Source organism: Chroicocephalus ridibundus, chromosome 16 (genome assembly GCF_963924245.1).
Source record: "Chroicocephalus ridibundus chromosome 16, bChrRid1.1, whole genome shotgun sequence".
NCBI lineage: Eukaryota > Metazoa > Chordata > Aves > Charadriiformes > Laridae > Chroicocephalus > Chroicocephalus ridibundus.
The window spans coordinates 3,325,235-3,339,845 of NC_086299.1; the positions used below are offsets into that span (position 1 = coordinate 3,325,235).

The following is a 14,611-nucleotide window of genomic DNA, read 5'->3' on the forward strand; positions in this document are numbered from 1 at the left end:
AGCTGAACATTAGTTAATCTCTTCCTGGGACAAAGTTTCATTAAGCCTAGTTCGCATGCTTTGAGGATAGAAGTAGTGGCAGAACAAAAAGATAATCCTCACCTACAGAACTCAGATAGAACTGAGGTAAGAATATTCACACTGGCTGCACAATACTCGGTGCTACTGAAGGATGCGATGGAAGCTAATTGCAGGCCCCTCACGTTATACTGGGTCGGGGTTACCGTAGCGGTTGTCTTTCAATAGCGGAAAGAGGGAAGAACACACAGAAGAGGTGTTCGAGGTTCCCTATAACCATTTATTGTTTTAACTGGCTCGGTATATTTTGTAGGGGAAACAGGTAAAATCCGACTTAAGTTTGGCAAGAACTGCTGGCCTAGTATTTGGGTTTCTTGGGTTCAACACGTCACACGACAGAAGCTGTGGCTGATGTGACCTTCCAGCTGCACCTCAGCAACGTACCAGTTCAGGTCTAACAAAAGCATCGCTAGTTTGTCACACTGCTTTAAGACTAATGTGTCCTACGTGCTTCAACAGCGAGCATTTTAAGCTACACTCTCAACCACGGTACAGGTATCGTTTCATGAACGCCACAGGAGGGGATCTGGTTTGCAATCGCGCTACAACAGCCAAAGAGAAAGCCAGGGAAAAGCTGTACCCTTCCTTCTGTTCCACGCTACGTCTCATCAACTAGACAGAAACAGATTAACCCAAGTAGTATTACAACATTATTCCTTAAAAAGAAACACAAGCACGGGCCTAAAATGCTTAATTAATTTCATACTATTCAGGATGTAAGAATTTCAGAGGCGAGTCACTATTTCTTTTTTCCTTTCTTAAAATAATGATTTGTGTGGCCTTTCCACAAAAGCATCAGCAGAACTGCAGCTGCTTTTCTTGCACCTCAACTTCTTCAGTTGTGTAAGGTAGTAGAAAAAAAACCACATAAGAAGATTTGAAGGGGATGTATATAGAATAAAGGCAAATCTTTAAGTAGGAGGAGTTAACATTACTAGCCAGAATTGACAACTGCGTCCAGTCAGAAATACCAGATGAAATTTTTCATGCTTAGTATCTCTAGTATGATCACAGCACTGTTCAGCTCAGTGCCTACGGAAGACCGGGAATCAAATCAGCCTGGAGGATAGGAGGGGAGCGTGCGTATGGTTGGGGAAAAGAAACACCACCATCACCACCCCAAAAAAATTTTAAGCTTCATTTTCCAGCAACAAATTATTACACTTCAGAGAATTACAAGTCAATTCCATTATTAAAACTGTAACAACATGCATCTATTTTCTGGTTCTATATTGGCTTGTACAAGCTAAAAATATTCTTCAAACATCCCTTCCTCTTCCATCACCTGCCAAAACCAAAAAATCTAAGAGATGTTTACCAGAATGCATTGAAAGAAAACTAAATAAGAAAAAAGTCTATAAGCATAGGATTTGGCTAAGAAGTTTTCAGAACAATACTTTTAACAGGAAAATGACAGTCTGCTGAATCCAAAATGCTTCATTCGGACATGCATTTCAGTGATTTCACGGCAGAATTCTGCTTGCTGGGTGCAGTTCTGCTAAGAAACTGCCACATTTCCTCCAAATCCATTTATGGATCAACCAAAGAGGCCAACCTTCCAAGGGAGCCTTGTTGTAAGGGCTCTTAGGGCTTCCCCCAGCTATTCCCTGCTGCGCAGATGGGATTCCACAAGTCCCCGGACCCGTAGTTCTAACAGAGACTCGGCCACATTTCCACATGAGGAGCCTGGACCCCACAGCTGGAGCTCCACTTTGGGTCCTCCCTCTCTGTGGCAGGGATCTCGGCTCAGCGGATGGCAGCCCTCGGAACCCACAAATACACCTCAGTTTTCTATTTTCAGAACCAAACACTCCAATCATTTCAAAATTAATTGTCCGCTTTCCCCCTTTGCTTTTCTGACCATACAAAATTTTGAAATCTAAGTCTTTTAATTACAAAATTAATAGGATTTTGTAATTATTTTTTATTATTTTTTTTTTTTTACAAAATTCCCCAAAGACAGAAATCTCTCATTTTTGACCAATTTTTCCTTGGACTGGTGTGAAATTCCCCCAGTCAAACCACATTCTGATGTACTTGTGTTTGGAATACGCTTATTCTTATGAAATGCAGTTATTACTGCGATACTAGTGCTGAAAGCTCCTGTGCAGGGCGATTAACCAGCCCTGCTTAGAAGGGAGCTGCTTCTTCAAAGAACTTGCAAAGAGACAGAAGGCGAAATGCCTTATAGAGTCCTACAGTCGAGTCACATAGCCACAGAGAGAACAAAGAGGCTGCTAACAGAGCTGGGAAATGAGCCCAGGTCCTAGCCGATCACCTTCGTGAGGAAAGCCTCCTCCTCCTCACTCCGCAGGTAGAAGAGAAAGCAAAGAGGCTTCAGGCTGCAAGACTGCCATTACAGTTCCTGTCTGAAGAAAGTACCTTCACCAGAACTTCTGACCTCACAAATACCTGCATTAACTGTGAATGGAGGTGATTTCCGCACCCCACCCCCCCACCCCCCCGAAAGTGGACAAACACAGAGCAGGGCATGGACAAGCAGAATTCTTCCCCTCTGGAGAGACCCCCCCTGCAGCGCTGCCTCCAGCTCTGGGGTCCCCATCAGAAGGACACGGAGCTGTTGGAGTGGGGCCAGAGGAGGCCCCAGAGATGCTGGGAGGGCTGGAGCCCCTCTGCTGGGAGGACAGGCTGAGAGAGCTGGGGGGGTTCAGCCTGGAGAAGAGAAGGCTCCGGGGAGACATTATTGTGGCCTTTCAGTACTCAAAGGAGGCTTATAAGAAAGATGGGGACAAACATTTTAGCAGGGCCTGTTGCAATAGGACAAGGGGTAATGGTTTTAAACTAAAAGAGGGAAGATTTAGACTAGAGTTAAGAAAGAAATGTTTTACGCTGCGGGTGGTGTGACAGAGGCCCAGGTTGCCCAGAGAGGTGGTGGATGCCCCCTCCCTGGAACATTCCAGGCCAGGCTGGATGGAGCTCAGAGCAACCTGATCTAGTTGAAGATGTCCCTGCTCATTGCAGGGGGTTTGGAACTGGATGATCTTTAAGGTTCCTTCCAACCCGAACTATTCTACGATTTGTAGAAGCACCTCCATAGTTTGCAATCCCAACCCAGGCCTGCGGTCACCGCTAACCAGGCTTCGGTTACCACAGAAGTGTTTCCAATCAGTCCCTCCTACCATGCTGGAAGGCCAAGAACTTCAAAGTTCTTTTTAAGACTCCAAAAATATGCTAGACAATAGTACATTATTTACATTTTTGAAATGTTGAAACTCTTTGGCATTTTAAGGTTTGATGTTATAGGTTTATAATTGTAGCGATCATTCTGAAACATTCCTTGGCTAGCCAAAAGAAGGAATTCAGAGGTGAACAGAAAAAAATATGCAAGCTGCTGTCAACAGAAGCAAAACCAAACCCCATGGCACTGGCTTCTCTTATCCGCTGCAGCATCTGCGTTCTGACTATAGAAGCCCGAAGCCTGTGATTTCCCGAGCCAAGCTGGTCTGCTGCACTAGAGAGCCCCTACACAGCGGTGCAGAGATGTGTCGTAAACAAACCAACAGATTTGCAAATAGATACGTCATTGATAGATTTTAGGGAAAGAAAAGAGAATTTGTGCTAATTCCATACGACCTCCTGCATTACTCAGACCACAGGACTCCTCTGAATTATTTCCATCTTCAAGACCAAAAGGTGGTACACAGCTTGTCTTTTAGGCTGAAAAAAACCCACCCAACTAAGATTTTCCAGCAACGGCCAACAAGCCCTGGGACGCTGCTCGGCTCTTACACCCCACTACCAGACTCTGCCCAGCAGCGGTTACTGCTAAGGGAAAAGGGCCTGTACCACACCGCACACGCACAAAGCACACGGCTCCACAGCAAGGGCTAATGGGGGAATTATAAGGCCCTTTGTCTCCTCTCTCCCTGGCAAGCACTCTGCCTCCTTTTTACCTTCTGCATTCAACATCTCTCCCTTTTCAATTTTTGAGGATGTCACCTCTTAACCTCTTGAATGAGCTACATAGGATAGAATATCTTTCACTCAAATGTGTGTTTTCAACCCTTTAAAGACTCCTGACTGAACCATCTGTGGTTTTTCAACAACTTTTTTGAACTATCTATATTAGAACAGGCTAGAGGATTCCAGCATCATCCAAGTGAATGCTAAATCCAGAGAGAAATTTTCCAAAGGCGCTCCACTGAGGATGACGGCCTTAATCTTTGGGATGCATTTACCTCTTCAGATTGTTAATGCTAAACAGGGCCTTGTACAGATTTTACAATCTCTATCATACAAAGTATAATACTTTAACATCATACACTGTACTTAAGTGAACAGTTACTCAGGCATCATAAACTGTTTAATCAGAGTTATAGAACTGTGCTCACGTATCATATTTCCTATATCTGAAAAATAGTATACGTATATATATTTAGGTCCAACTTCCCAGTGCACAAACCGCACTAATGAAATTTCACTCTAACTAAATAAGAGCATTTTCACTCTAATTGTTTGAGATTAAGAAGAAAGTAAATTTCAGAAATCTCTGAAAGCTACTAGGAAATAAAAAAGTAATTACTATGTATCTTCAAAGTTTTTGCCACATTAATTGGAGTGCTTGTTAGCATATTAGAATATTCTATTTGAATTAAATGTGATGAACTGATATTCATACGCCTCATATCAAACTGAAGCAGAATTTATGTCACCTCACAGGGTTTAGCTGGCAAGAAAACTGTAGTTGTAATAGAAAGCTGGGTGAAATGGTAAAGTAATATTCCAAAATACCAGTCAGTAAGAAAATTAAGATTCATTGTCTCAAGCAAAAATGGTTCACATAAAATGGCATTTACTGAAAGTTAGTTGCAGCTACACCATAATACATCCATAGCTACTAATCACAAATTAATCTGAATTAACAAAAATGCAAGTATTCCCGTTAGCTCGTGCATCAGCTTTGTAGCATACAACTTCAGCCGTTAATTGAAACTCAGCGTGGATTATTATTTCCTTCCAATTCTGCAGTTCACAGAGCAAAAGGGATGTTTGCTAGCACCCAACTTTTTTAATGCTAAACAAAAGATACCCTATCTGTTGAAAGGGAAAGCATCTCACGGAACTGCAAACACTGCTTGCTTATGCACCAAAATATTATTCTAACAGGGAAGCCTCAGAACAGAACCTCTGAAAGAGGCACACAGAAATGCAGAGTCAGATTTAACAGAGGGAACAATGCAAAAGAAGTTGCAAGCAACTCAGTTGGATGAATAAACTGACTTGGAAAACGGCCAGCTCTGAGCAAGTGACCAGCACTGACCAGAAAATCAGCTGAGCTTCCCAGTCCCCGTTCTGGAAATTCTACCTGATAGGAATAAAACTGGTATAGAGACGGTCCAATTTATTAATTTAATGTTAAAGAGTTTTCACCAATCAGAAAATTACGCATAGACTGAACAGCTGCTCCCGGTCAAAAAAAATAAGCGATATCCGAAGTAATTATCAAGCACTCCCAACAGAGTAGTGACGGTCTGGAAGCATCTTTCAGCTGGCCCAGGCATTTCATAACATCAACTCTTACTACGAAGAGTCAACAGAGCTCTGGTAGGTAAAGAAAGATTCAGGGTAAGCAAGCTGAGAGCCGGGCCTTACATATACAGACTACAGTTCTATACAGCAGTATACAGTACTCAAGGGCAGTTCTCTGCATGTGGCCTGTCTCACCCTCTAGAGGCGTAGAGGCATCCCTGCTGACCACGTCCTACGAGAACACACCTACGATGATGCCAAACATCAGATGAACGTGAAATAAGCTTGAGATGCAAGTTACACCACCAGTTCTGAACACGCTAAAGAAAAAAAAAAAAAGAGGGAAAAAAAAGGCAAGTTCCAGAGAGCCTGAAATACACAACAGACAGAAAGCTTAAGAGTGAAAACTGTAGACTCAGAGGGTAATAATGTTTGGGGATTTTTCCAAGAGGAGTCAATTGCTAAGCTACAACATTCATATGTAACGAAAGCGGAGCTTTTTTTCATCCAAAAAGGAAAAAAGGGGGGGAGGGTAACAGATGAAGGGGAAAAGAAAAACACATTTGTCATACAATACAAGTAGTTGAAGTATTTTGGGAACAGATTTGCCATCTCTCAATTAAACATGAGGCAGCATGACTGTGCTTTCATTGCACAGTAGTTTCCACTATGATAACAAGTCCAACAACCGCCCCATTGTGGACCATGCAGAAATGAGAGGGACTCCCACAGTGCATATTAATGACTGACCCCTGATGTAATCGGGGGGAAACAGCACCCAACAAAAATTACAGTTTTCACTGCAGCGTGGAAGACAGTTCTTGCTGCCAAACAGAAACCATCAGGGAAGAATAGCTGAAAAAGCAAGGCACGACTTAAGGTATACATACTGCATCTCTTCTATATCCTCAGAATACACCTTCTGTGTGAAAGACATCTCCTCCTCTTTTTTTTTTTTATGCCTAATAAAGATTTTCCTGAGTTCATGCCTAAGAAACCTGGTGGCAGACTTTACTAAAGCAGAGGATTTTGATTCCTCTGCCAACATTTTTTCGCTCCAGCTTTTGAGAAATACAGAGAACTCCCTGCTACAGCTTACAAATGTTTCCTCTGCTAAAAAGTGCAACCCTCCTTACTCAAACATGTCGCCAGAAACAAGCTTTCGTAAGTATGATATACTCCATAATCCTGAAAATACTTGTGGTTGCTGTAAATGTTTTCTCTCCTAGTATTAGCAAGTCAAATTATTTTCTACTCTATGATTAGCCTCTTTTGCACTTAAGAAACAGGAATTCCAACTGAGTTGAAAAGCAAAACTAGGTTTATTGGAGCACGACCTGTGAAAATTTTCAAATGATACAAGTAAAGTATAAAGACACCTCGCTACTGAACACTGCTCATTTAATTTCTTCTATGGGACAATCAAGCCAGTTCAAATTGAATTTTAATTTACTCTGAAGTTGAACCCGCATCTGACTGACTTCATATTTTCAAGAGAAATCATTGCACACAGGTAATCTTTTCCTTCTGCCTTTTCAGTTGCTAAAAGGTAGATTTCCCTACAGCATACAGATGTGCTCGCAGATCTTCTCCACAGGCCATGTTTATTCTAGGGATTTTTTAGGCAAATTTAGCAGCTGGGGTTTAGTTTTGATTAAAGCTGAAGCATGTGTGACAAGTCCAGCTACTTGCTCCACTTCTTCAGTATTGATCAAACCTCCTTAATTTCTGGCTATTGCATTGCTGGTAGGCCTATAATCATTGCACTGCAGAATCTTCTAGATTGCCCTCAGTGCATGTTGTACCGTTTATCAACCCCAGTGCTCCTCTCAGCGTTACTCGAGATGTAACACAACCGGTTAAAAAAGAAAAAAAAAAAAGTAGAGAACATCTTGTTTAGGAACAATCTTCAGTTCTGCTGAGTTTCCCCACAAATCGGCTGGCTGCTGCTGGAGAGCTGTGGGATGTGGCCGTTCACTGGTGACAGCCATGCTGTCCTACGTCTGCCCCTCTTCTAATGGCAAGTATTTCAATGCTCTGGAATGTCTGGTTATGTGAAAAGCAGTACAGAAATACAACTTGACCTTATTGTTATTGTCGTGAAACTAAAATTAGTCCTTCAAAGCTCACTAGCAAAATTACTCAATAAAAAGACCCATTGAAAGGTTGTTTCCACAGATAATCAGATATGGGCATAGGCTTAAAATCTGTGTGACACCAATGAGGTTCTCGCAACAATGAGAGCGATGCGTTGGTATTGGTAGGGATCTCATGAATAATATATTTAGCAGCTATAATGAAAGAAAGAGTCTGATGTTAAAGGAAATGGTGGTAAAAGAAACAATGCGTTAGATTTCGGGTGGGTTTTTTTGTAGGTTTTGCATATTTTTTTTAATATACTTATTATTTTTAGATATTAAATTCTGCTAAAGAAATATCTACTTATCTGAAGTGACTAAGCATCTTCTACTTTCACAGACACTGCAAAGAACATCTCCAGCTCCTTCACTAGGGACGCTGACAGAAAACACCAAGAATGAATTCATACCGGGCAACCAGGGTCTGATCAGTAAGCACAGGCTGCCCTGAATTTCACTGACCTTGAAATAAATATAAAACTGGGCCCGATCCTACATTCCTGCCATCCTCAGAACTCCCACAGAGAGCAATGGGAATAGCGAGAGCAAAGAGAACACCAGACTGAGCCCATAAGACTTCTGTCACACTCCGTGGCACTGAGCTGTTGGCTGACACCGGGTGACTTTCCACACTCAGATTTGGCAGACAGCTCCAGAACGGGATGTTCGCAGAAAACAGCTCATTTTGACTTGTGCATAAAACAACAACAGGCTGAAGTCCACAATGCTGCCAAGTCAGAGGATGCTCTTGTCAAATTTGTCTGTATTAATACAACATATGCGCAAAAAACAGGTGCTTTCATTTTCTAAACAAGGAGAAGAATTACAGGCACCCACTGAACTCATCCTTTGCCTCGGAAGCTGACCTGGAATCTCAGGCCCAAGAAAAAAATTTGAGAAAAGAAGTAGAAAATACAAATACGGACACAGAATCGTGACTTCGTACCTAAGACTGAGACCACACAGTGACAGACTGACAGACTCTTTTTCCTTAGGGATTAACTGGCTGTTGAAAGTTTTTTTTACTTAATTATTCAAACTCTGCAAATCATTCCTAGCTGTTTAGAAATGCATACGGTATTAAAACCACAGTATTGTCTAGAACTGTTTGGGTTTGGGCTATTATAATATAAAAGGTATCATTAGAAAAATACCCGCTAGGCCAGGACTTCCCTGGGATTCAGGTGACCTCAAACATCTTTTCCAAGCCGAAGAGGGACATCGCCACCACCTTTACAACTCCAGGGAACATATCAAGGTTCCTGCACTGTATGGATTTTCTTTTAGAGACATTCCCCAGGGAAGAAAACAAAACAATAAAAAAAAAAATCCAGATATATTGCTATATTAGAAAGAAAGCACAGAATACTTCACACCTCTGGAAAACAAGACCACCTACATTTTTAACCATGGGGTGACAGGATTCTGTCTCTATTTGCTGTACAGTCAATATGTTTCATCAGCAAAAATAAAGTCGTTTTTATGACCGATTTGTAGACCAGCAGAGCTGGAACAAATCATCAACATTACAGCCTAAATCAGCCAAGAGTGCAAATACTTACATTAAGCAAGTATGTGCTTAACTACTGCCAACAACTGACAGGCTTCATTACCTCTGGATATTGTGCTGCCCATCTATAATTTATTTCAGGTAAATTATAACAAGTACCTACCCTATACCCTGCCATTCGGAATTCTGCATGAACCCCACTCCCCGCTCTCACTTCATCCTGAACAGGCAGAAAGCCGACAGCCAGGCGCGGACCAAAACTTAGAAGACACATCTATAAATCACAAAGGCCACTGGAAAGCACCAAACATCACCCACCCAAACAGGGACCTCAGAACAGTGAATGATCTTAGTGATCAGATTGCCACCTGATGGCCACAGCTGAAATACAATAGAAAATCAGAAACCTACTCCCTACTTGGGCTGAATCGGTCTGGCCTTGGTTACAAAGCCTGATTGCCACACATTTCAAGCACTTTGCAGCACCAGGAACTGGCATCCCCTCTCACGCGGGCTCGCGTTCTGTAGGATGCAGGTCTCCTGCAGCGTGCTTTGCAAACAGCAGCATCAAAATAAAAAAGTCAAGGTGTCCAACACAATCCTCAACAAGGCTCCATGATTCACTTCATCTGGAGATGGTTTCCCAGTCACTCCACTGGTGACGGTAACCACCAGCTGCTGGCAAGGCAGTTCACCTACAAAGGCACACTTCCCTCAACACACAGGGAGTCTTCAGACTAAAGAAAAGAATGCCTGGTATTATTAACACTTCAAAGAGTTTCCATACATAAGCCAAAGACCTAAAATTCAGTGCAATAGCATCTCTGGAAGCTCGTCTGAAATATTTAGGTTTCCTTCTGCCAGAAAGGATGTAATGTAGTGCCAAAACTATGGTGACAAGAATTATTCCTCTTTCATTAAGGATGGGGATGAAGCACTAAATGTTTCATAGCCACACAAAAATGGCTTTTCCTCCATCCACAGGCAATATTAATTTAATTGTAATGGCTGTAAAGCAAGGAAAATAAAGAATCGGTTACTTAAGATTCTTGAGCCTGTCACACCATTTCTTCCTCCCATTCATCGCAAGAACCCTCTCCTCCATCTAAGCTGTACTGGTAGGTAGCTGCAGCATTTGCTGGGGGACGCCGGTCAGAAAGCATCACATCCAGCACCGAAAACAGGCAGTGCCACAGAGCAGGCTGCTGCCCACACGCGGGGCCACTGCTCTGCACAGGCCTCAGGCCACGGAGCAACGCGCCCGAAGGTCTTCCATCCAACTCTAACGGCCGCAGGAGGAAAAGTAAATTCTGCTCTAAACGAACATTGAGAAGTGTCTTTTTTCTCTTTCGTTCATTCATGAAAACCCTTCATCTTCACAAGTTTTACAGTTGAAAAAAGACTTGGGCAGTAAATGTACTGGGAGGGAAGTGGTCACAAATGGGAAGTGGTTTAGCTAACATGCCACCGTGCCAAAGGAGTGCCACACGATCTGTTTCAATCTTTGGGAAATTATACTCCTAATAAAATCCTCTATTTAATTTTTTTAGTTTAACGGGCACTTCTGCTATAACTTGCCATGATTTTGCCTATTTTTTCCTCCATAGATGCTTGAAATAGTATCTAGAATATCCACTTGATATAGTAATATTCCTTTCCTTCAGTTATCTCCCATTTCCCCCCACCCTAAATCCTGGGCCTTGAATAACAGATGACACTAACACATAAAGCACATTAGATACATTTCACAGTGAAGTAGGACTGTTTCTTCTTCAGAACGCATCCATAGGTTTTTCACAGGCTCCCTGACTTTATTATGTGAAAGCACCCAAAATGCTCCAATCAAAAAGAAGTGGGGACAATCAGAATGGTTCCAGGTGAAGATCTGGCCTTCCATATTCCCTGCTAAAGATGCAGCGGTCGCACAGTTGCGATAGGTAAGTCACAGGTTACTGTCCTTGTTCCAGCTGAATTCCACTGAACAGGTGCGCCGATAAAATTCAGATTTTGCTGACCTCAAATCACGTGAGCACAGAGGCAGACGTGAGCTGACACCGTAACAAACCCTTCCTCCCCAGCTCCAGCGCACATCCCAACTCCAGCTCTTGTTGGTCTGTATTTTCTCTTAGAACACTGTATGTACATTTTCCTTACACGCTACAAAGCACGGTATTTCAGGAATGCTCAAGAAGCAGGAAGATGCTGATTTTGTATAAGGGATCCTGGAAATCAGGGATCAGGTAACAAAGTCCTGACAGACCCGGCTGTTCAAAAATCCGATTGCCAAGCTCACTGTAAATCAGGAACACCACTTTGTGGTAATTAGCACCTCTGCTGACGAACCATGTGAATTATGCCATCCCAAAACACTCACATTTTCAGAAGTATCCACGGAAATTTTTATTTATACATGTCATTGAAATTAAGTCCAAAGGAGAGACAAGTTTTAACACATCTCCTGTGTAAAATGTCAGGCAGGGGGAAGCTCTGCCCACTTCTCTCACCACGGCAAACTTTTGCAGTTCCTGCTGTATCGGAGTGTCCCAGTCTGTCACATTACTCCGTCTTTGCAAGTGCTGTTTAAGAACAAAATACACGAAACTTCCCTGAACCTCTGCCTAATGCAGAACTGCTGCAGAATACATTAAAAAACAATTTAGTCCCGGCGAATACTAAGAACTGCCGAGTTATTCAGAGATGGAGACAGTGAGGGATGAGGCAGGAGGAGACAGGACGAACGAAAAGGAAAAGGAGAAGGACTATGATAAAAACTAAACAGTTGCAAACGTAACACCTTCTCCATGTTTCATTTGTGTATTCTTTTTTCAAGTTTCACATTTATGGTCTGCTTTGTCTTGATTATAATTATACCTAAAAGTAGATTCAAGTCCTTTTACTAATAAGAAACAGAAAACAACTTCCATGAGAAACGAGCTGGAAGAACAGATAGTGACTGAGTACAGAGCACAAGAGCTAATCAGAGGTATTTTTCGATTAGTGTTCTAAAAAACCAGTTCCTTCAGAACTTGGCTGTAAGAACAACAGGTATTAAGGATTTAAAGTGCCTTTAGTTTTAAGTAAAAAAATTGTTTTCTTTTATGAAGGGATTTCTGCTGGCAGAAATGAAGAATAAAGCTTGAAACAGTATTTCAATGTGTTCCTTAATGCACATTTTCCTCTAGTAAAACCTGCAGGGAAAGTGTCCAAATTACTCTCCACTAAATGCCAGTTTTATATTTCCAGTAAAAGTCTAGTTCAACCAGGCATCAAAAATGTTTCCACGTAAGGTCCTTTTAGAATCCAACTCTTAAGAAAATGTTGTTGTCCATAACTGCACTTCACCCGATCTCTCTGTGTTCAGGATTTTGTTTATATTTGAATTCAAGATGACATTTCTACAAATTGTGCTCTGTTAAAAAATTAATTCAGTGCATGTTTGGATGCAGCAGATAAAGTAGGTTCTTTTAAGCCAAAAAACCTCTATTATCTCATTATTAAAGGCACTGGAAAAAATATTAGCCTTTGGGATTTCTGTCTCTAAACTATTTACAACATAATAGCTCCAATGAAGCGTCACAAGAAATGTACAGTGTATTAAACATAACAGTCGTAACAAACATTTGTGAAGACTCTATAGAAATAATACAACAGAAAGAAAATCTGCAAAGGAAGAGATGAAAGCCTAAAGAAATCGCTCCACTTCGTAAAGAAAAATCATAATTGCTTTTCAATAGTTTGCTTATTTTTGCTACGAAATACCTCCCCTTTAAAAATCTATAAAACTATAGAAATGCTCCAATTCTACAGAAATTTCTTTGCTGGAAATGCAGTAAAGTGGAACTTTAAAAATGACTGCAAGATAAACTCTCCGCTAAGAGAAGTGTTACCTATTTAGAATAAATAAATAAATGCAGTTAGACGAGCTCTCCAAAAACTAACAACTGATGCTGGATATTTCTCTCAGTCCTGGATGTCAAACCATAGAACAAGAATAAAGCATTTGTAAGTCTCCAAAAGGAGACCTTGCAATTGGAATTCACATCTTTGCCAAGTGAAAGCTTTTCGGCTGTTGTCACCGTCTCATTGTCATTCCACTCACTGTGGGTTCCCCAGGGTCCAGAACAGGAGCCCTGGCATTATTAACATAGCAGATTAATAGCAGTGGGAAAAGACATTTCCACAAACATGCTAAATATTAATATTAATCGATAACAATTTATATTTCCTAACGTGAGCCAGACAAACATACCCCAGGCGTGGAGGAGAGGAGGGCGGGCAGAGCAAGGAGAGGGACAGTGGCAACAGACTATGCAGAATAAAAGGGAATCAGTGAATCAATGCAGGACAGAGCCTGAGCCGTGAGGTGGGTGTCAAAAGCAGAGCTCTATTTTCCGAGGCACAGAGGCACACATTTTAATGCCACAATATAAGTTGGATTTTCCATCCCTGGCCAAAAAAATTCCAGTGAAGCTCACCAATTTTATATCGCATAACAAACAGCAGAGCTCTGCAAAACAGTGAAAAACTGCTTCATACTACTTTTACCATCCTGAATAACACTGTACTCTACAAACTGTATTTTCCTCAACACTCATAATGCTGTATAGATTCTTTTTTTTTTAATTCAGATACGCGCAGATGTACCAGATTTCTAGATTTGTATTGCAAGTCTGCCTTGTACTCAGGCTATTTTCCACCACTCAGCCCTTACATTTTAAAGCCCAAAAAACCCGTAAAACTTGCTGCATTTTTTTCTAATGGATTAGCCCAGTCAAATTTTTAAAATTCGGTCTTTGAAAGTCTTTATCATTATCTCACATACTTTTTAATTATGAACAGCAGAAGGCAAATGGACAGCCCTGTTGCTAAAGAGGTTCCCAGATTATCCACCGCACAATGTCTGTGTTGGTTAAACCAAACCAAACCATCCCAGCTCAAGACTCCTAGCAGAGCCTAAATCCCACTCGCTTACGGAGCTGAGTCCTCCTAGGGCCATGTATGACAGATGGAGTTTTTATTCACAAAATTCATGGACACATTTTTGCAGCAGCCTCAAACTTCAGTTTAACCTAAGAATCATGGATTTTCCAGACCTGAGAGTCAAGCGAAGAACTGTGTTAAAACTCCTCTTTGTACAGAAGGGTCTGTTCCCCCCGAAACAGGCTATACCAAGGGCTGTCAAACTTTAAGCTGAAACTTTTGTTTCTGGAGATTTTATACAACCGCATTAACTGGCACACTGAAAGAACGCGCGCTGTCTCTGTGCCCAGATGGCAGCAAACCCTACGATCCCCAGACGGAGGACAGCGGAGGCCATGGCACCGCACCATCCCTGTGCCGAGCTCCTCGGGGCTGGCTCTGCCTCGCCGAGCACCGAGAGCCCCCGCGCCGGGCT

The 14,611-nt window shown here is 41.9% G+C and overlaps 1 protein-coding gene across 4 annotated transcripts in view; it reads right to left on the reverse strand.

Moving 5' to 3' along the window:
- Window positions 1–14,611, reverse strand: part of PRDM16 (PR/SET domain 16) — a 334,663-nt gene that overhangs the window by 213,971 nt on the left and 106,081 nt on the right. The gene's annotated exons all lie outside the window — the stretch shown is intronic.